The sequence below is a fragment of the Podarcis filfolensis genome (assembly GCF_964270895.1).
Source record: "Podarcis filfolensis genome assembly, chromosome: 17".
In the NCBI taxonomy this organism is placed as follows: domain Eukaryota; kingdom Metazoa; phylum Chordata; class Lepidosauria; order Squamata; family Lacertidae; genus Podarcis; species Podarcis filfolensis.
Genome location: NC_139621.1, coordinates 12,441,826 through 12,456,626, shown reverse-complemented (window position 1 = coordinate 12,456,626; position 14,801 = coordinate 12,441,826). Strand labels below are relative to the sequence as shown.

The following is a 14,801-nucleotide window of genomic DNA, read 5'->3' as shown; positions in this document are numbered from 1 at the left end:
AATCCTTTTTGAAAATGTATAACTTGGCATTTACATGACGACTTTTTTCTGAGGCTCAAGGTGACTTTTAGCCATCTTTAGCCGAGAGCCACATACCTTGTCAATCATTTCACTAGCTTTGCAAGTCATAGCCCACAAATAACACTTACATTTACTATACGCAAACATACTCATGCAAAATATCTGATGCACACCGAGAGCTGTAGGAGGTGGTTAAGAGGAAGATTTTGTAAACTGCCTTGGGAATGCTGGTTGACCACTGATGGAGAAAATTTATCTCTTATTACTAATTACTGTATAACTGATTTGTTACCCAATACAAAATGTCTCTAGGCAACTAACATATACAATTTAAAAACCCTATCACATTTAACAAAAAGAGAATTATCTAAAACACACAGAAACCAACAACAAGAATGATGATCATATTCCCTCCAAAGCCTGTGAAAAATATAAATTTTTGGGGATAACCTCTAATTTACAAAAGCACCCCAACATGCAGAAAATTCCTACTCATCTTAGGTGACAAAGCAAGTAACTTTTTCTACCATAGGTCTGATGCATGTTCAACCCAATGTAAGCTCAGCAAACTTTAAAATGTATGCATGCACAACTTGCATTGGCTTTTCACATTAATACATGTCAGTTATTCACTAGACTGTATTGACTTCACAAAATAGCAGTGTTCTAGAATTAAGTGGCCATGTGAATCCAAAGACATAGCAGATAGGATAATAATGTAAACTTTCTCTCATAATCATTGTCAAGTAAAAGATAATTTAAAAACAGCAAATTATAGGAGAATATTCTTACTTTAGTGCTTGAGTATGCAGTTCTGCAAGCCAGTTATACATTAGTTGGGTGGTGCTGGAACAATTAAGTATTAGTCTATCCTATGCTCCAATTTACAACAAATCTTTAGGATCAGGCTTTTAAGACTCCTACCTTGCTTTTTATTTATACCACATGGAAAAATCCATTTAAAATATTGTGAACATGAAGAGAGCACCAGTGCCTAAAATCCAAAGTTTTAATGAGGTTATAACACCAGATGAATTTAAATCCATCCTTAATCACACTTTTTCAGCTATGTACTCTAGGCTGCACGTATTTTTAAAAATACCAACTGTTCTTGTCAGGACCGGCTAGCATAACATCTGCTATTCTGCTGGATAAGTCATTAGGAATATACAAAAGTATAATGAATATACAGGAACAATTTTTTAAAAGTAAGTAGAAAACAATGTGTTAAATAGTACTTGCAAAAGAAATGGGGGGGGGGGCAATAACAGAATCAGCATAATCAGGCACTAAATGTTCATATAGTTTCTCAACAAGAAGGCCTAAAATGCCTACTAACATTCTTTTTCCTGCCCAAACGAGCAGCTCCCAAAAATCAAACTCACTTATGAGAGATCAGTAACCAATCTGCGGTCCAATGTACCTTTAGGCATCATGGTAGTGGTACAGAGCTTCACACAGAGAGGGATTTTCCATTCTCATCCATAAAGACAAAATACTACACCCCTGATGTATGCAACTGCACACAGAGCATTTCTCACCCCTAGAACAGAGTTTTAAATAGTGCCACTCCACAATTATGCTAAAGGGTTTCTTTACAGACACCATGATCATATCAGAAATGTACCTGCAACTTGCTGCCTTTCTAGATGCATGATCTCACAAATAGCACATTCACAATATAAACATTAACAAAGAAATAACAAGACTACAGCAAGATAAATTTAAGTTAGGCGTCTGGAGAAAAACATCAAAAACTATTCAACGATGGAGTAAGATACTTGGACAGCTTAAACAATCCTCTTGGAGATTTCTAAGTTGGACATTTTTATTTTTGAAATGCTCAAAGTATAGTTTATCCTATTTCTTTTCAGAATGATAATCTAATGAATATTATTATTTAATCAAAATTATTTATTTAAATCATAAAAGTGATTTTAAGCGGCTTACACAAGGGCTGTCACATTCCTGCAATGAATGTATGACTTGTCTCTTAAATTATTCAGAAGTGACTGTCCCATAAAAACCAGACCCCACTTATTTTGTCCTATTGCAGATGTCTCATGGTGCATTCCCATCCCACAGTTGTTTTATGGCTCTTTCTTCCACACCACAGGACAGGTCTACATGCTGCAGGAACTTATCTCCATTAGGCTTCCAGGAGAAGGAGCAAGTGAAAACAGTATAGGAAGCCAGGAGAAAGGTCTTCCACTTTCACTGGCCCAACAGATACTACTAACTGGACTCCACCACTCAGCATTCCTAGCTACTGCCACTGACTGGGCCTGAAGGCAGCTGGAGTCCAATAACGGCAGAGCTACAAGTCCACCACCCCTACAGCTTCCTTCTTGTAGATGGTGACAACCAAGACCCAAATCATAATTACAGTGGTGCCTCGCAAGACGAAATTAATTCGTTCCGCGAGTCTTTTCGTCTTGCGATGTTTTTCGTCTTGCGAAGCACGGTCCGTCGCAACTGCATCTCTTCAAGCGGCTTTAAGAAAAGAGGGAACAAACTCGCAAGACGTTTTCGTCTTGCGAAGCAAGCCCATAGGGAAAATCGTCTTGCGAAGCAATGCAAAAACCGAAAAACCCTTTTGTCTTGCGAGGCATTCGTCTTGCGAGGCATTCGTCTTGCGAGGTACCACTGTACAATGTGTATTGGAGTAGCTATTTTGTATCCTGTGGAAGGGGACTGTATCACTTCCAGCAGGCTCCAGCACAGGTGAAGAGCTAAGAAGAGGCTAACAAGATATGGGAATCATAGAATCATAGAGTTGGAAGAGACCACAAGGGCCATCGAGTCCAACCCCCTGCCAAGCAGGAAACACCATCAGAGCACTCCTGACATATGGTTGTCAAGCCTCTGCTTAAAGACCTCCAAAGAAGGAGACTCCACCACACTCCTTGGCAGCAAATTCCACTGTCGAACAGCTCTTACTGTCAGGAAGTTCTTCCTAATGTTTAGGTGGAATCTTCTTTCTTGTAGTTTGGATCCATTGCTCCGTGTCCGCTTCAATGACCTTGGCCTACACAAAGGAGAAGCAACTTTTTGCTTCTGCTGCTGCTGCAGCACACACACGCACACACACACACACACCCCTTCCACCCAAGTGAAGTCCTAACCAGCAATTGCAGAGCTGAGGTTTGAGGGAAACGTTGAGTATTCCTTACATGGGAAGAGCAATCACTCTCTGAGTAAGCAAGATTCAACTGTTTCCCCCAAGGTTTGAAGTTACAGCTGGTGACCCATATGGATGCAGTGGTTCCTCTTTAGTGTGAGGCACTTCCGTAAACTATCCACTTTCTGTCAGCCTTCTCCATTCAAGCTGAACCAAGGGAAAGTGATGCTGCTCCCCTCCACAGAATTCCACAGCAAGCCAAGGATTACTTGAATACAGTGTTAACTGTATGCGAAAATCAGGTGCTAAGCAATGCTAAAGAAAGGGCAAGAACTGCTTGCATGTCAGATGTATACACATGATAAAGAGTACAAAAGAGAGGGAATGTACTTGTGTGCATGTATGTATAATACATATGTAAGAGGGGGTAGGGGATATGCCTACATGTGAGACTATACAAATGCACCCTTATGTGCAATTCCTAGTAACTGAACATTGGCTATGCAGCCCCAGAAGAGTTTCTCCAGTTTTATAATAATATTAATAATTTATTATTTAAACCACGCTCATCTGGCTGGGTTTCCCCAGCCACCCTGGGAGGCTTCCAACAAAATATTAAAATACAGTAGTTTGTTAAACATTAAAAGCTTCCCTAAACAGGGATGCCTTCAGATGTCTTCTAAAAGTCTGGTAGTTGTTCTTCTCTTTGACATCTGGTGGGAGGGCATTCCACAGGGCAGGTGCCATTACCAAGAAGGCCCTCTGCCTGGTTTCCTGTAACTTGGCTTCTCGCAGTGAGGGAACCACCAGAAGGCCCTCAGCGCTGGACCTCAGTGTCCAGGCTGAATTATGGGGGTGCTGACACGCCTTCAGTTTCAGTTCTACTTAATAACATGTAGACATCCATATCACAACCATGTAGTATACAAACATGGCAGTAAATAAAAACATGGATCTTTGCTATAATAGTGGGTAAACATTACACTTCTCTTGGAAAGGGGGGTATTTATACCCTCAAATAGGTGCAAGCATCAGATAAGGAAGGAAAAGTAGGCCATTGGTGGGAGTACTAAATTTGGTTGGAAGCTGCAGCTCTCTTTAGTTAGGAAATTGGAATAAGAACAAAAACATGGATTTAATATATGTTCAGATGCTTGTCTTTTGAACTACCATCTCATGAAATGCCCTTAGCTCTTGGGATAGGATAGAACAAAAACTGTACACAGTATCTCAAGAAGCACAGGAAGAACAAAAACTAATTTGTTTTATAAATACACAAGATAAATAAATTAAAATTGATACACACTCAGGGGTATGCTGGTCATGGGGGGGGGGGTGTCAAGGAAGAAGGTTCCCTTTTTAAAAAATCATAGGAGGAAAGGGCATTTCTGATTCACAATGCCATAGATTTGAGTCTTGAGCAGGCAAACAAATCTACTCTGCCTCCTAGGGATCAACTCAGTAAGTATCAGAGCACCAATTCTGGTATCTTATACCTAACAGTGATACCACAGGAATTATATATGGCTAAGAGTAATTTAGCAACATTTGTGAACCGAAGTATCAGTAACAAGAATGGCTACTGAACCTGTCATTAGAAGACACAAATATTCCATTCCCTCCCCCTCCCCCCAAAAAACAACCCTAATCTGATTAGTTGGGGAATTGTAGTGGGTGGGGAAAGGGTTCCCTCCTTGAACTATCAGATCATAAGGTATGTAACTAAACTTTCCAGACTAGACAAATATCCTACCCTATTGCTTTCTGCCTTTGGAAGACTAATCTCGCTGATCAAGGACTGCACTGTTGTATTAAATGTGCTAGAGAGAAGACAATCATCAGATCCATTTCCTAGCTATAAACGTCTAAAATAAGACAAAAGGTGGATGCAACCAATAGGAGGAATGAAGAAAATCACTGTCACCCTGAAAGACTATAAACAGGTAAACTATATTCTGAAGTGGCTTTATCTTCTGCACAAACAAAACAATTGTATTCAATATTCACATGTTAATGTATAATAGGAGAATGATGTATTGTTTCTCCTGTTCAATCTTCACTGAATTATCATGTACCTTTAGTATAGAAGGTGTAAGATATGTTTATGGAATAAAACTATGTGGCACACAAATCTCAATTCAGAAAATAGTCCCAGCTTTACCAAAGCATCAATTATCTAACCTAATCTGCTCTGCACTTGACAATTCAAGGAATAATAGACACTGCCACATTCTTCAGGGGTTGCTCTGTCAAATAAATCAATATCTTTCTGTTGGCACTGCTACAAACAACAACCAGTTCCATGCAGGTTTCACAAATGTGAGGAATAACAATTATTAACAAATAAATTAGGCTTCTTTATAAAGAATTAACAAAATTTACAGGACTCCAGTTAGGAAACATTAGCACCTCTCCAAAAATCATAATAATTAAAAGCAGTGAAGTAACAAGACTTTTCATGTCATTAGTATCCATGCAGATCAATCCTATGCATGTTTACACAGAAGTAAGTCCTATTTAACTGAGTTAAATTGAGCATACACGCAGGTACAGACACTTATAGTCTAAATAATACATTGACTCCAATGACTACTCATTGAAAGGTGATTTGGGGCTATATTAAGAAAGGGAGTGGGGTCAGGTGCAAAGTAACTGAACATCAACAAGCAGTCCCACTGAGGAAGAGGCATCACAAATGTTACCTTTTGTCCATAAAGAAAAAGTGATTACCATATGCTCTAAGTACTAATCTGCAGATCTTAACTAACAACAAGAAAATGATTAAATACACAGATATTTCAAGTTCAGAAGATTCATAATTCTTTATGGTTGATCAGTTTCAGAATTTGGGGGAATTAAAAAGTCGCAAGTAAAAACAGTAAGAGACCACTAAAAACTACATTAATTAAATAAATAAAATTTCTAGGTACATGTTTTCCCCCCTCTTTAATTCATGCCCATGTTTAATAAGTCTCATAAATAAAATGAAATTTAATTTCTTTACATGAGTGCCCTCTAATCCCAAAGCACCAGTTAATAAAACATAAAATGCAGATTCTCTACCAGCCACAGGCACACTCCAGGTGGGCAAGCTACAGTATAGCCAAGTTACGCACAGGCAGCCAATTTGGATTAAAACTCGAGCATGCAAAAACTGAATTTCTGCAAGATTTCTCCCACTAAACCTGTGTTTATGTAGCGAGGTGTTTAAAGCAGGAGAGTGATTTGCAGCACAAGGAGGGTTGTTTGCATGCCAATGACCAAGGGACAGGAGCAACCTGCTCCCCCCAAAGCCCAGAAGAGGTTAAAGAGGCAGCGAGGGGAGGAGGAGGAGGATCAGGAGAGAAAAGTTCACCCAGAGCCTCGCAACCCCGACAGGAGCCCGAGGCCCGCACGCGAGTTCCGAGAGAGAGGGGGATCTGGGCTGCTGAATCCGAAGCGAGAGCGCAGCGAGAACCGGAGGGAGATGCGGACCGCCCGCCGCTGCACCTGACTCCCCCCGCGACACCACCATCGCAGCTCCCGAGGATCTCGGCAGGGCAAACAGCAGGCAAGTACCAAAAGGGTGTTTTTTTTCCTGCATTGCCGCCAATGATTATTATTATTATTATTATTTGCAAACCCCACGCAGAGTTGTTTAGTTTGTGACCTTACTTCCCCCCCCCCGCAAAAAAAACCCCCACACCGAACCGGCAGGTCGAAGCAAACAAAAAGCTCTGCCCCCCCCGGCGCCCCCTCCCTTCCCCCCTCCAAACTCCTCCGCGGGGGGAGGGGGCGCCGCCGCGAGGAGGACGCCAAGCAGGCCGGGCGGGGGGGGGGGGCGCCGCCGCGGGGATTTCTCTTCCACGCGCGCGTCGCTCTCGCGGGGCAGCCGGCCTTCGCTCCCCCCCCCCTCCCCGGGTAGAGCCAGGCCGGGAAAGGGAGGGGGCGAGGGAGGGGGGGCGCGAGCGGCATATTCACCTGGGCTGAGGGGGGCTGCCGGGGCGCCGCCGCTGCTGTGGCCGCTGGCTGTGGTGGCGGTGGTGGTGGGCGAGGCTGAGGCGCCGCGGGGCGAGGAGGAGGAGGAGGACGGGGGTGAGGAGGAGCCGCGGCGGGAGGAGGAGGAGGCGGCGGCGGCGGCGGCGGCGGCGGCGGCGGCGGAGTCGGAGCGGAGCCGTTGTTGTTGGTGGGTAACAGTCGCCAGGACTACGGTGACTATGGCGCCTGGCTCTCAAGGCAACCGTTGCTATAACTCACAAAAGGGAGAGAGACACAGAGAGGGAGGAGACCAGCAGGCGCCGGCCCAGCCTCGCGCGCCGGAAGGGGCGGCGCCAAGACCCTGACGGACAGCCCGCCGCCCACTCCCGGGCCAGAGACGCGCGCGGGGGGAGGGGGTTCGGTCGGCGCATCACCGCGCGTGCGCGAGTCAGGCACCCGAAGGGAGACCGTTGGCCCGCGCGGCGCTTGGCGCACTCGGCCCGCCCGGCCGCCTCCTCCTCGGCGCGCGCGGACGCCCCACACTCTCCCCCCCCCCCGCTCTCCGAGCGCGCGAGCAGGGAGGGGCACGCGACGCCTCGCTCCCGCCCGCGTGGGGGAAACCTGGCCGTCGTCACTTCCGGCCTAGCGGGGCTCGGGAGGAGGCAAGAGCGAGGCCAGGGCGACGGCGGGGCCCGGATGTGCGGCGGCGCGGCTGAGGCGGGAGGCGCCCGGCCGGCAGGAGGAGGAGGAGAAGCGCCAAGTTCGCGCCTCGCCGCTCCGTCCGCGCGCGCTCCCTCGGGGACGTGGGGGAGGAGGGGACGGAGCCCCTTCCAGGTGGGGCGGAGGGGGCGCCTGGCTCGTCCCTCTAAGGGAAGAAGGCCGGCCTGGCGGGGGGGAGGGGAGCGGCCTTCTCCCCTTTCCCCACCCAATGGCAAGAGGCCCCCGGTCGGAGGAACGGGGTGAGAGGCCTCTGGGGCCCCGTCATTGGGGGGGGGGCGGCAAGAGAGAAGGGTCCCCGGCGGAGAGAGGTCTCTGGGATCTGCAGTGCAGAAGGGTTCTCTTCGGGAAGGGCCCCCTCGGCATAGCTGTCAACTTCCAGATTTGAAAATAAGGGATCAGGAGCCTCACCTGTCCCGGGGACAGTCTACGAGATATCTAACAATCCGGGATAGCAGTGGGAAACAGCACTGGAATAAGGGAATTTCACGCAAAAAAAAGGGAAGGTTGACAGCTATGGAAGGTTTCCACTCTGAATTTGGGGCTTCCTGTTACCAAAAACTGCATGGCTACTACGGAATAATGGGATAATACCACGGGACAAATGCAAGGTTGTGCGCTTAGGCAGGAAGAACCAGATGCTCCAATATCAGATGCATGGGCATAGCCAAGAGAGGCAGCTGCCATCCAGGAAATAAAATTTGCTTAACTAAGGGAGGTTCTGCCCCCTTAGCATATCCTGGCTGCGCCTTGTGATCATAGCTGTCAACTTTCAGATTTGAAAATAAGGGATCAGCAGCCTCAAAAATAAGGGATCAGGAGCCTCACCTGTCCCGGGGACAGTCTACGGGATTTCTAACAATCCGGGATAGCAGTGGGAAACAGCACTGGAATAAGGGAATTTCACGCAAAAAAAAGGAAAAGTTGACAGCTATGTCCCTTGGGCAGCCGGGGCAGGAGACGGGCCCCAGCTTCCATAGGCCCCGCTGCCCCTGCCAGCCTCCCTGGCCAGCCCAGAGTGGGGCTCCTCCCAGGCCCAGAGGAGCCCTTGCAGCTCCCCATGAGCTTCCTCCTGTGGCCCTGGCAAAGGGCCCCCCCGGGGGGTAGCATGGGCAGCAGGACAGCGGTACCTTGGTTCCCCAACACTTTAGTTGCCAAACAAATCGGCTCCCAAATGCCGCAACCCCGGAAGTGAGTGTTCTGGTTTCCAAACGTTTTTCGGAAGCCGAATGTCCAACATGGCTTCCGCTTTAGTGCGGGAAGCTCCTGCAGCCAATCGGAAGCTGCACCTTGGTTTTCGAATGGTATTGGGAATCAAACGGACTCCCAGAACAGATCAAGTTCAAGAACCAAGGTCCCACTATTTCTCCTTTTGATTGTGGGTAGAGGACCCCAAGTGGGGAGCTGTTCCAGATCTGAAAACTTGGGACTTCGAGGGTGTGATGTTGTTGTGTGGCAAACACCTGAGAAGAAGCTCAGCCAAGACCCTTGGCCATTGGGTTATACAGTAGAGGTTTGCGTTAATGTGTAAGGAGACCCGGGCATCTTTGTGCTGAAGTGGCGCATAGACACTTCTAAAACAAAACTCATTCTGCCACGCAAAAAGAGAAACCGCCATGTCTGTAGAAGCCTCCACAGTGCAGCATGTCTACAAGGAACCAGTCTGGTGTCCTAACCAAATCTGGCAGAATTTTCTCGCCTCAGTTGGATACTCCTGCAATATACAGTCCTCAAAAAAGCAAGCAAGCTGGAGTAGCTCTTTAATAAAGAAGTTGTAAACAGGGTGCCTTGATTGATGCCTTGATTTTATACTGTGCTCCAGTCTTCTCATCTGACTCAATTCCTGTTCCCCTCTAAAAACGCAATCTAGACATCTGCCCATTTGTTGATTTCCCACTAGATCTCCTTGGCCCTTACAGCTCGGACATCACTCCCCAATAGCAAATACGAAGGCAGTGGGGGGGGAGCATTTCTCTCTGCATTGCATAAAACTAGATAAGCAGACTCTGAGGCTCCCAAGAAGTGTCTGCCTGGAGCTGAGCTGGCCTCCTCTGCCTGGGAAGATCAGCACCAACTGCATAGGGACAGCACTCCACGTGGTGCACAGATGTTGCCTTCAGGAAACTGCAGTGATTCTGCCCCACTCCCACCAGATTTTTCCTGAAATTATGAGGATATACATATATTTTTGCCATTTTCCCCACTAAGTTTCTGATTCTACCTGTCCTTTTTCAGTTGAATTGCCATTGTCTTTTAATCTATTTTTGCGTATTGTTGGTACATACATATGCAACCTATTCTCCATGTCATCACACCTAACCAAATATATCATGTGTGATCCTCTGTGACCCGAAAGGAGTTGCAGAATATTAAATACACACCAGACTGTCAAGGAAATGGACATTTCACCTGTGGAAATTAATGTGTACTTAAAGCCAGGAAGTTGTGCCTGGGTCTCAAAAAAAATGTACATAGGTCTTATACTGCGTCAGACCATTTTTCCATTTAGCTCAGGGTTGTTCACTCTCCAGGCTTCCTGCCTTACCTGGGATTTGAGCCTGCATGCAGGTGCCCTACAACTTAATCCAGTTGTTCTCTTGCTGTAGCTCTTAGCTGAGAAGTTATTTCATCATTTCAGTAAACCTGAGTGCAAACCCTTAACTGCAAAAAGAAGCCTTTCATATCATTAGTACCATTGCAGCAATACAGGAAATACATGACCGTAAAGGGAATTTAAGCATTAAGGGTTGTATCTAAGTTAATGGACCAAAGTTAGTCATGTCCATTAATTTAAATGGGTATAACAGGGCTTATGAGTTAGCAGGGCTAACTTTGGATATAACTATGTTTTCCTTCCAATTTTGTGGTTCTCTTGAACTTTTGAGGCAAGTAGCCAGGGAAGGAAATATATAAATTTTAAGAACAAATTCATGTTTGTAGTTTCAGCAAGGCAAACAGAAATTGAGATAAAAGCTTTAATATTAAAATATTTAATATTAAAATATTAAAATGTTATAATTTCTAGCAGTGCATACAATTAACTCTTGAAATTAAGAGGGCAGGCGATAATTTCATGATCACTTGAATGTTACAGTTAAACCTTTTCTCAGATAATACACATTGCTTTTACAAAATAAAATTTATCTTGGAAGTTATAGGAATTGTGTGTGTGTGTGTGTGTGTGTGTGTGTGTGTGTGTGTAAAAAACAGGAATTGTAGTCTACTTCGCATTCAAGTGTCACAAACCCAGAACAGATACTGGGGTGGCACTGGGTCTAAACCATCAAGCCACTTGGGCTTGCCAATTGTAAGGTCAGCAGTTTGAACCACCATGACAGGGTGAGCTCCTGTTGCTCTGTCCCTGCTCCTGCCAACCTAGCAGTTTGAAAGCACACCAGTGCAAGTAGATAAATAGGTACTGCTGCGGCGGGAAGGCAAACGGCATTTCTGTGCGCTCTGGTTTTCGTCATGGTGTCCCGTTGTGCCAGAAGCGGTTTAGTCCTGCTGGCCACATGACCTGGGCAGCTGTCTGTGGGCACCTCGGCCTGAAGCGAGATGAGCGCCTCAACCCCGTAGTCGCCTTTGACTGGACTTAACCGTCCAGGGGTCCTTTACCTTACTGAGGTTTCCTTTTTCTCCTGCCTTTAAAGTAGTATTTGTAGCCTTATCCTCTATCTGACATTATAAGACTCGGGAAATGAAAAACATAGTTAGCAAATCCAGGGAAATTAGCAGATGTAAGAAAATTGGTTTCACTTAAGGGATGCAAATAAATATAGATGCAGGCTCAAACTAGAAAATAAAAGAAATGCTTGCAGACTGGCCTGCTAATAACTTTAATCTGACATAGTAGATGTTTGTAAGCAAAGTCCTTTAAAAGTCAGAGCACACTGTTAGGGGCTGGCCTGAGAAGTGAAGTATAATATTGCCATATGTGTTCTTTACTGTAGGTGAGTTTGTGTTATGGTAAAAAAAAAAAAAGTTGGCTTTAAAAAGAAGACAAGCATATCCCATGAAGCACAGTTAACAAAGAAACAGAAGTCAGTTTTCCTGCCACTTAAAAATATGGCCACTCGGCTCAGGGAAGACAAAAGGAAAAGACAGCAATATTGTCTCTAAAAGATGGGCCATTCTGGTAACCACACAAACTGATCAGGCAGACAAATAACTGGGTAGAATTGAAAGTGAACTCTACTCAGAGGACAGGAGATTTTAGCGTTATATTATTTTTAAATACATATATTTCTGTCGGGCATCACAGAATTATTCTGGTGGATACCACCCTGTCTTAAATCTAATACGTTATGGGGTGTTAGGGGAAGGGTAATACCTTGTGGGGGATACATCATGCTCCTTCAGTGGTAGTTTGTCCACCTTTGGTCCCCACCCTGCACTCAACTCTCACCTGTGGCTCCTAGAAGCTGTCAGCATGCAACAGCGGCCACATCCCGGGAACGACTTGTGACTGGCCGGCTAAACCAGGTGAGGGGAGCCGATGGATCTCAAACCCTCATTGAGTTAGGGCTTCCACTGCAGGCAAACACAGACTTTGGCAGATGGAGAAGATGAGACCTAGAGTGGCTCCAACAGTCAAGAAGGCAGTTTCTGCACATGCTGTAGAGGGAAGTAAGGGGCAGATGGGACTCATCAATCTGGGTAGGAAGCCCATCTAGGAGAAGGAAAACGCTGATTGTAAACATCTGCTGCCTTGGAAGATATTTTCAGGAGAAGAAAAGGAGTAAACGATACACACATCTGGAGCAGAGTCCCTAAGCTGGTTGGATGGCACCTTGTACACTTCATTCCAGCAACTGCAGCCAAGCTGGTGCCCAAACGTCTTGCTCTGCTTTCCTTGGGATCACATCAGTGAGGTGGTCTGGGCCATAGCTGTCAACCATCCCTTATTTGGCAGGAAACTCCCTTATCCCAGCGCCGTGTCCCGCTGCTGTCCCTTATTGATGATGTCCCTTAAATTTTCCAGGTTTCAAAGGAAGTAGCTCCTCTCCCTCCCTCCCTGCCGGCCAGGGAGGAGGGAGGCTCCAACTGTGTTGCTTGGCTGCGTTGCTCACTCAATAAGGAGTTTAAGAACGACTGGGGGGTGGAGCTTGCAAGCCTTGTGCCGATCAAATCAGCCGCGTTGCCTGGGGACTCGCCTTTGCTCAGCGCTTCCCAGTGGAGAGGTGACGTGGTTTTCCTTGCTGCATCCCCTTTGCCGGGTTGCTGTGCTGTGGGAACCACCGCTTGAGGCTTCGTTTGGCTGCTGACTGGGTTTTCTGCCTTTGGCTCGGAGGGGCTCAGAAGTTGAACATTCCTGTGCCCAGAAAATCCCTTATTTTGGCTGCTGATCCCTTATTTTCGAGGCTGCTGGTCCCTTATTTTCAAATCTGTAAGTTGACAGCTATGGTCTGGGCAGCCCAGAACCTCGAGACCCACCGCCCAGTCTGGTGCCCTGGGGAAGTCACTTCGGTGCTGCTAATGCAGTGGTTTGACTCCATTGTTTCTCAGGACAGACAGATGCCAGCAACAATTTTTGTGAATTCTGCTCCCAGCTAACTGAGGAAGACCAGTGATTCAGTAGCACTAGATCTCCTCCTTGTGTGAAAAATATCTGCTTCACCAGGCTTGATCTCAGATGGGTGCCAGCATGAGACTGATCCACACCATCTGCACTGGCATCAGAGTCTGGCTTCATTATGGGCCACTGTCGGTGTCTTGAGTCCTTTCCTGCGCTGTCCCTAACGGCAGAGATAATTTGTCCTGTGACTCTGCTTCCTGGTTCTGTTTGTCTTGGGAGCCACAAGTGCCCACAGCATTTAATGTCAGATGCAATAAGCAATTTAGTGAGTCATTTTAAAACATCACAGAACATGCTGTTGGTGTAGTAGCATTGTGAGGACACTCTGCTGGCACTCCTACAGGAAGATAATATGCCAGTGCAGATATTTAGGTCTGGGGTGTAAATTAATTTAAAATCCACAATTTGCATCTTAACTAGTGTATGAATCCAGCTACATAACAACTCTAAAAACAGGCAAGCATTATTTTATTTCAGATATGCAGTGCAATTTCTCCTGTATAATTGAACATATTTTTAAAAGTAATAAATACAATTACTTTTTTAAAAATTGTGTTCAATTCTACAGAAATAAAATGCATTATATATCTGATTTAAAACTGCTGAAGGAGCTTTGAACTTTGGACTTCTGGTTTATAATGGTGGGGAGTCAAATCAGCCAAAGAGGCTTGGGCTCACTACACTGATTGGGCACTGAAATTACAAGGTAACATTTATATTTCAGTTCAAGGTGTTTGATTTTCAATTCAGGGTTGCCTTATTTGTCATTGCTGATACATGACACCATAATTATAGTCTTCGTTTTAAAATGTGATATCATTCTTCACCTAGAAAAAATAACCTTTAAAGAAAGAACTCTCATTTCAGCTGAAGATTGATGTAAGACAAGCAGTGCTAATGTGAATAATAAAGATTTGATATAAAATAGTAGTTCCTGACAAAAGATTTTAAGTGAGGTTAATTATTAAACATGCCTGTCAGGGTTTGGAAAAAAAAAGAGAGAAAAAACACCAGCCCTGCACGTAACTCTTCGTGACACCAAACCTAGTATTCAGTGAGAAAAATAAAGATGAGTACAGAAAACAGTCCCCAGAATGTGTTTTCCTAGAAATTAGTACAGGCAAAGCAGAGTGGCCAGGAATAATAAAAATGCCATTTGTTGTGATTTAGTTCTGCCAGGGTGAGAAAAACTTGCATGTGAAACAACATCACCAGGAGGGAAAGCCTTAGTACAAAAATAATGAAAAAGAAAAGGAGAAAGTGGTTCTCCAAAGTGCCAGCTATTAATGTTTATTGTAGCTCAACACGTTTTGGAACTGAATGTTGCTGTGTATCTGGCACCATATGGAAGACTTCCTTTGCCAGAAAGGCAGCAGCATTTGTGTCAGCTCCTTTGGAAAGTCTTGGGTT

The 14,801-nt window shown here is 45.4% G+C and overlaps 1 protein-coding gene and 1 long non-coding RNA gene across 8 annotated transcripts in view; one reads left to right on the top strand and one right to left on the bottom strand.

Annotated features, from left to right (window-relative positions):
* RFX3 (regulatory factor X3) overlaps window positions 1–7,457 on the bottom strand; it is a 108,464-nt gene extending 101,007 nt beyond the window's left edge. For 2 of the 7 annotated variants that reach the window (XM_083593218.1, XM_083593219.1), the window contains exon 1: window positions 7,103–7,457. The gene's annotated coding sequence lies outside the window, so the exon portion shown is untranslated. The remainder of the gene's footprint in view (window positions 1–7,102) is intronic. The other 5 variants (XM_083593222.1, XM_083593223.1, XM_083593220.1 and 2 more) reach the window with 3 other exon arrangements.
* Window positions 1–14,801, top strand: part of LOC310753124 — a 163,967-nt gene that overhangs the window by 135,068 nt on the left and 14,098 nt on the right. The gene's annotated exons all lie outside the window — the stretch shown is intronic.